We start from the raw sequence: 6,238 nt of genomic DNA, 5'->3' as shown, positions 1-6,238 counted from the left end.
AATCCCGCGAACATGTGTTGCTTATGCGAGAGCTAGGCTTAGCTAAGTCGTGACCTACATCGCCATTGTTCGAAGCACTTATACGGCAAGTTCGCGACACACCAATGCTTCAAATTACTTTAAAGGTGGCCCACCCCTATATTTATTCCCGGGGTAGTGACATTTTTGAATCGAGCTTTTTAACAGAAAATATTTCACCAATTTCCTTTCAGTTTTGGCACCCTTAATGGAACATGTTTGAACTGTGAGCAAGTTCTTTATTTTGTTATGGGTATAAAAACTTTTGAAATATTATTATATTTTTAACCTTATCTGGACCGTTGGGGCGTATTCTGCCACGGCGACTTTAAACATGAATTACTTATTGAATATTTGGGCCCTTACTCCCTCGGGACGTTTTTAGAAATATATGTAAAAAAAATATTTAATGGCTTATTGACTTATTTTGTTGACTTTGATATTTGTATTCATCTGCAATTTGTACCAATGACACATTTGAGAAATAGACCAACTCCAGTGCAGATAAATTTATAGCAATTTCAACGGAGAAACGATTTTATATTTCTCCACTTGTAACGAGCTCCTGACAAGGAATATTGTTTATTCTGAAATACCGGTAAATTCTGAAGTTTTAGTAAGAAATGTCACGCAATCTATAAGATCATCTTTCGATCACAAGTTGTTGTTGCAGGTTTTTAAACAATTGTCATTATTGGAAAAAGCACGTTAAAACTAGTTATGAGAGAGTTTGAGAATCTTGTGTTTTAAAATAGCGAAGATAAATTTTTGTTAATTCAGAATTTTTTGCAGACATATGACATATGCCGCCTAATTTCATTTGCATATGTAAATATACAGCTTCAGAATACATTACAAAGTTAATATCCGTTTTTGTCAACTCTGAATGGTGCGACCATTTGAGGATTTCTTTTCGAGGGAAGCTTACATGTATATTCGAATCAACAGTCATCCTTTATATAGTTTTTTTTATTGTTCATCTGTTATCAGGCTCCTCCCATTTCGAAACAAGGGGACTTGCTTTTTATTTACAAAATAAAATATGAATTTCAAGTGCCATACGTGCGTGAGGTCTAGAAAAACTTCTTCTGTATGGACTCACAAGCCGAAGGTAAGTAAATCCACGTATTAGAAACCCCATGAGTCACAAAAGGAGTAGATGCTCGACGATAAACAGAGTCCATCATGCAACTGACTGACGCATTCACTGACGCAAGCGGTATAACGACAACACAGGAGTCGATTATGAAAGAGGCATTTTATGAAAAGAACCATTTTATGAAAAGAAGCCTAAACGACATACGCAGAAACCTGCTGTGTTTGGAGTCTTGCAGTCGACAGGAAAGGGTGATAATAACCCAACGATTAACAAAACGACAATATTCTCCACTTTACAAAAACGACAGTTTTAATCGTATGTCTGATATATTTCGATTGAGCACCCTTGATTGTCTGCCCGTCCACAATATTCTCTTTCTCTCATTTGGAGAAAATAGAAGTCGTTGTTTATAAACGACATACTCCTGTTTGGAATCATCTTAAACTTCAAGAAATTTTCGGTGAATTTTAAAGAAAGACGTACCTATTTTTTTCTATTTTTCTTCATAACCCTCAGAATATTTAAGATATTTGCATAAAGATATAGAAACCAGAGATTAAACCAATAATAACTGCGTGCTCAGTCGGTCTCTTATTATTCGAAACGCAGTATGTAGTTGTATTAATTCCTTATTTCGTACAGTTATTTTACAGCTGTCGATTGGTAATTCTAACTCACATTGGAGCTGCAAACAGATATCATATATATCGCCGGATATGAATCATTAGGTTCGCCATGGCCGTAGAGTTCTGCAGTTACCATTTGAAGGATCTTAGTCGACTTGTTCAGTTTCACAGGGATACCATGCTCTCAATGTGTGTATTACACTTTATTTTTTCTCCCGTGGCAACGTTTGGAAATGTCCTTGCTATTCGTGCCCTGTGGAAAGCCTCATCGATGCCCACTAATATGAAGAAGTTCTTCCTGAGTCTTGCTGTCTCTGATCTTGCCGTGGGATTATTTGCTCAGTTATTGCTCGCAGTAGTGCTAAGGATGGCAGCCAATGGAGGTCAAAACTTTGACTTACTCTGTCCAACAATTTTAACTGTTTGTTCTTTCTCTTTATTTCTTCTCGCTTGCGCATCATTTCTGAATGTAACCGCCATTGCTGTCGATAGACTCCTCGCTATAACTCTTCACCTACGATACCAGGAACTTGTCACTTCTAGGCGCGTTGTAATAGCCTTGGTATCAATATGGATCACAAGTGGTGTCGCTGCTTCTCTGTTCGTTTCGCTTAATACACACAATGTCACGGTAGGTGTGATCGTTCAAGTTGTTGGAATGCTCCTGACAACAGTAGCGTACATTCGCATTTACAGAGTTGTAAGATATCATCAGAATCAAATCCACAGTCAACTTCAGCAGCAAAATGTGTCTGCAATGCAGCTAATCCGAGACAAAAAGTCTGCCTTCAATACTGTATATATCTACGTAATTTTTGTCGCATGTTATCTCCCGCATTTCTGGTCTGCAACGTTGTTAAAAATAAACAGCGCTGAAATTTGTTTTTGGTTGGCTTTTTACGTCACACTTTATTTCGTTCTTCTCTTCTTCTCAATTCGTCGTTAAATCCTGTAGTTTACTGCTGGCGATACCGAGAAATTCGTCAAATTATGAAAAGCACAGTGAAAAATATATTCCGCATCACCGAGACTTAAAATGGAATATAGATGCCTTGTTAATTCGAATTTGCATTGTGACTAATTAAGCTAAATGATTTGAGTCTGGAGTAAAGCTCTGTTAACCTGACGTCGAATTTGAATGTTGATCATTTTTCACACCAAAATTGAAGGACCGAGAAATACTATTTCTTCGATCAGTTGGGCGGTGTCTTCTCCAGTTGTGAAGTGATTTAAAGAGTCGTGTTCTTCGGATAAAACATCTGGCCACTGAGATATGGTCATTGAAGACATCGTGTTATCTAGGTTATCCGACCTGAAGACTAAAATAAAAATGAAATAAAATTAAACTAAAAGCAAGGTGGCATGTTTAGAGGAAGGCCGAGCCTGAATTAAAACAAAAAAACTTCAGACGAGAAGTTCACTTCGTTGGAGAAAACTGTTAATTCGTAGACCAACTGATGAAACCTAAAGCAACGACATACGAAGAAAACGGCTATATTTGGAGACTTGCAGTCGACAGAAAAAATTGAAATTAGAAGGAACAATCAAAGCAACACGAGAGATGGAGAACACAAAAGAGGTTCTGACATAAAAGGTGTCGAATTTCAACGTGTGCATCGGAGGGGCTAAAGCCTGAAATAAAGTGGTTTGAAGGTTCTCTAAAGGAACATGTGCCTATTAATGAATTAATTTGATTGGAGGGAATACCGCTAAAAACAAACCCAGTACAATTTACAGCAGTTTTCAACGAGATCAAGGCGTCGAGCACTGGACACCAACATAGAAACTCTCTCCAGAGAACAGAGGGCACAGAGGAGTCAAATCTGATGTAGAAATTTTGCAGCAAATTGAGTCTGTTGATACAAGAACGTGATCGAGCAATGCATCATGAGATAATGTATTAGGTGTCTGTTGAAAGATTACACAGCCAGCAATGCTCGCCTGCTTGCGATATCGAGATATTCGTCAAATTATAAAAAGCACAGTGAAAAAGATACTGCGAATCACCGACAGTTAAGGTGGAATAAAGATGCTTTCTTTAAATCTATATATTTTTTAGTTCGAACTAATATGTAGAGTATAAGTAATTATGCAACATGTCTTAAGCAGGAACTAAATGAACATTTGTTGGTTGCGGCACAACAGTGCAATTTCATATCATGAAGGAAAAGTAAAAAAAATGCACGCTGAAACACAGAACAAGAAAAAATATAAGTAATAATTGTATGCATGATAATAAGTTACACAAAGCAAATTCGTTTATGTCTTACATTGTTGAAGGAGTAAATGAAAACGTGGCATAAATAATGATTTAAAAAATAAACGTGAAATCAATTTATTTATTTATTTTCTCCTTCCTTCTTTCCTTCCTTCCTTCCTTCCTTCCTTCCTTCCTTCCTTCCCTCCTTCCCTCCTTCCTTCCTCCCTTCCTTCCTTCCCTCCTTCCTTCCTCCCTGCCTTCCTTCCTTCCTTCCTTCCTTCCTTTCTTTCTTTCTTTCTTTCTTTCTTTCTTTCTTCCTTCCTTCCTTCCTTCCTTCCTTCCTTTCTTTCTTTCTTTCTTTCTTTCTTTCTTTCTTTCTTTCTTTCTTTCTTTCTTTCTTTCTTTCTTTCTTTCTTTCTTTCTTTCTTTCTTTCTTTCTTTCTTTCTTTCTTTCTTTCTTTCTTTCTTTCTTTCTTTTTTTCTTTCTTTCTTTTCTTCCTGCTTGCTTAAAATATTTTGATGTGTAGTTTATCCCGGTATCTTTTTACATATTAGCTATACAGTTTGGGTGGGTAGCCTGTGCTAAGACTCACACAACTCCAAAGCGCTACAAGAAAACTTATAATACAATTTTAGCAGGGAAATCTTAACCAGAATATAACAGGCTTTCCACCAACAAAAATTCCATAGTTTTAGACTGTTTTCGCCAAGAAATTTAATGAATTCCATACAAAGACTCATCTGTTTACCGGCTTTACCTTCGACGCCCCACATTGCATCGCAATTTAGCATGGCTGCCATTAAATTGTTATGAAAATAATACTGTTTCCCTGGGGCCGGTTCCTGGAAGGAGGAATAAATTATATCAGGTAAAACAATTATTCCAGGGATAAATCTCCTATTCTAGGAATAACTATACCAGGAATAAAAATGGGTTCCTGAAAGCACTATTTATTCTTGGAATAGCTATTCCAGGGATAAGTTTGCTAGTCTGGGAATAAATCTTCCAGTAAAGGGGATTCCCACATGACAAACAGGTTTGGCGGGAAATTGCGTGCAACGCGTACGGGCTGCCTGTGGATAAAGCACTGTGAAGGGAGCGAAGGACGAAATTTTTCTGTATCTATGGATCCGGAAGAGGATACCGGAAACAGTGCCGAAAAAAGAAAAAGGAAACCAAATTTTACTACCAGACAGTTGACAATAATTACAGAAAACGCGGAGGCAAATAAAGGCATCTTGCAAAGCAAGTTTACCGACAATGTTACTAATAAGCTCTTTGTGTGTCAAGACCGTGTTAAATAAACCAACAAAGCGCACTTATTTAAGGTCATATTATACAAAACGCAGTAGGCAGTTGTATTAATTCCTTATTTTATGCAATTAGCTTACTGGTGTCGATTATGACTCTCATTAGAGCTACAAACAAATAGGGGCACCACACATATTGTGAAACATATCGCTGGATCTAAATCATTCAGTTTACCAAGGCTGAAGAGTTCTGCGATTACAATTTGAAGGGACTTGGATAACTTGTGCAGTTTCATCGGACTGCTGTGTACTCGTTGTGTGTGTTAAACTTTATTTTTTTCTTCCGTGGCAGCGTTTGGAAATATTCTTGTTATTCGCGCTCTGCGGAAAGGTTTATCGATGCCTGCTAATATAAAGAAGTTCTTCCTGAGTCTTGCTGTCTCTGATCTTGCCATGGGATTGTTCGCCTAGTTAATGTACGCAATGGTGCTTAGGATGGCAGCCAATAGAGAACATAACGTTGACTTACTCTGTCCAACAATTTTAACTGTTTGCTTTTTCTCTTTATTTCCTCTCGCTGGCGCATCATTTCTGAATGTGACCGCCATTGCTGTCGATAGACTCCTCGCTATTACTCTTCATCTACGATACCGGGAACTTGTCACTGCAAAGCGCGTCATAATAGCCCTAGTATCAGTTTGGCTCGAAAGTGGTGTCGCTGCTTCTCTGTTCGTCTCTCTTAATATACGCAATGCCATGGTAGTCATCATTGAATTTGTTGGAATTCTCTTGACAACAGTAGCGTACATTCGCATTTACAGAGCTGTAAGACATTATCAGAATCAAATCCACAGTCAACTCCAGCAGCAAAATGCGCAAGCAAGGGAACTATTCCGGGAGAAAAAGTCCGCTTTTAATACTGTGCATTTCTATGTAATTTTTGTCTCATGCTATCTTCCGAAGTTTTGCTCTGTAATATTGTTGATAACGGGCAGCGCTCAAAGTTCTTTTTGGTCGGCCGATCACGTCATATTATTCTTCTTT

General features: G+C 37.8%; 1 pseudogene; it reads left to right on the top strand.

The window, feature by feature from the left end:
* The first annotated feature begins 764 nt into the window (after nucleotides 1-764).
* On the top strand, nucleotides 765-3,302 carry LOC146485570 (melanocyte-stimulating hormone receptor-like; annotated as a pseudogene).
* Nucleotides 3,303-6,238: the final 2,936 nt, after the last annotated feature.

The sequence above is a fragment of the Pavona decussata genome, unplaced genomic scaffold (assembly GCF_977016875.1).
Source record: "Pavona decussata unplaced genomic scaffold, jaPavDecu1.1 SCAFFOLD_26, whole genome shotgun sequence".
Lineage (NCBI taxonomy): Eukaryota > Metazoa > Cnidaria > Anthozoa > Scleractinia > Agariciidae > Pavona > Pavona decussata.
Note: the sequence above shows the minus strand (reverse complement) of the source record. Positions and strands in the feature narration are given on the sequence as shown.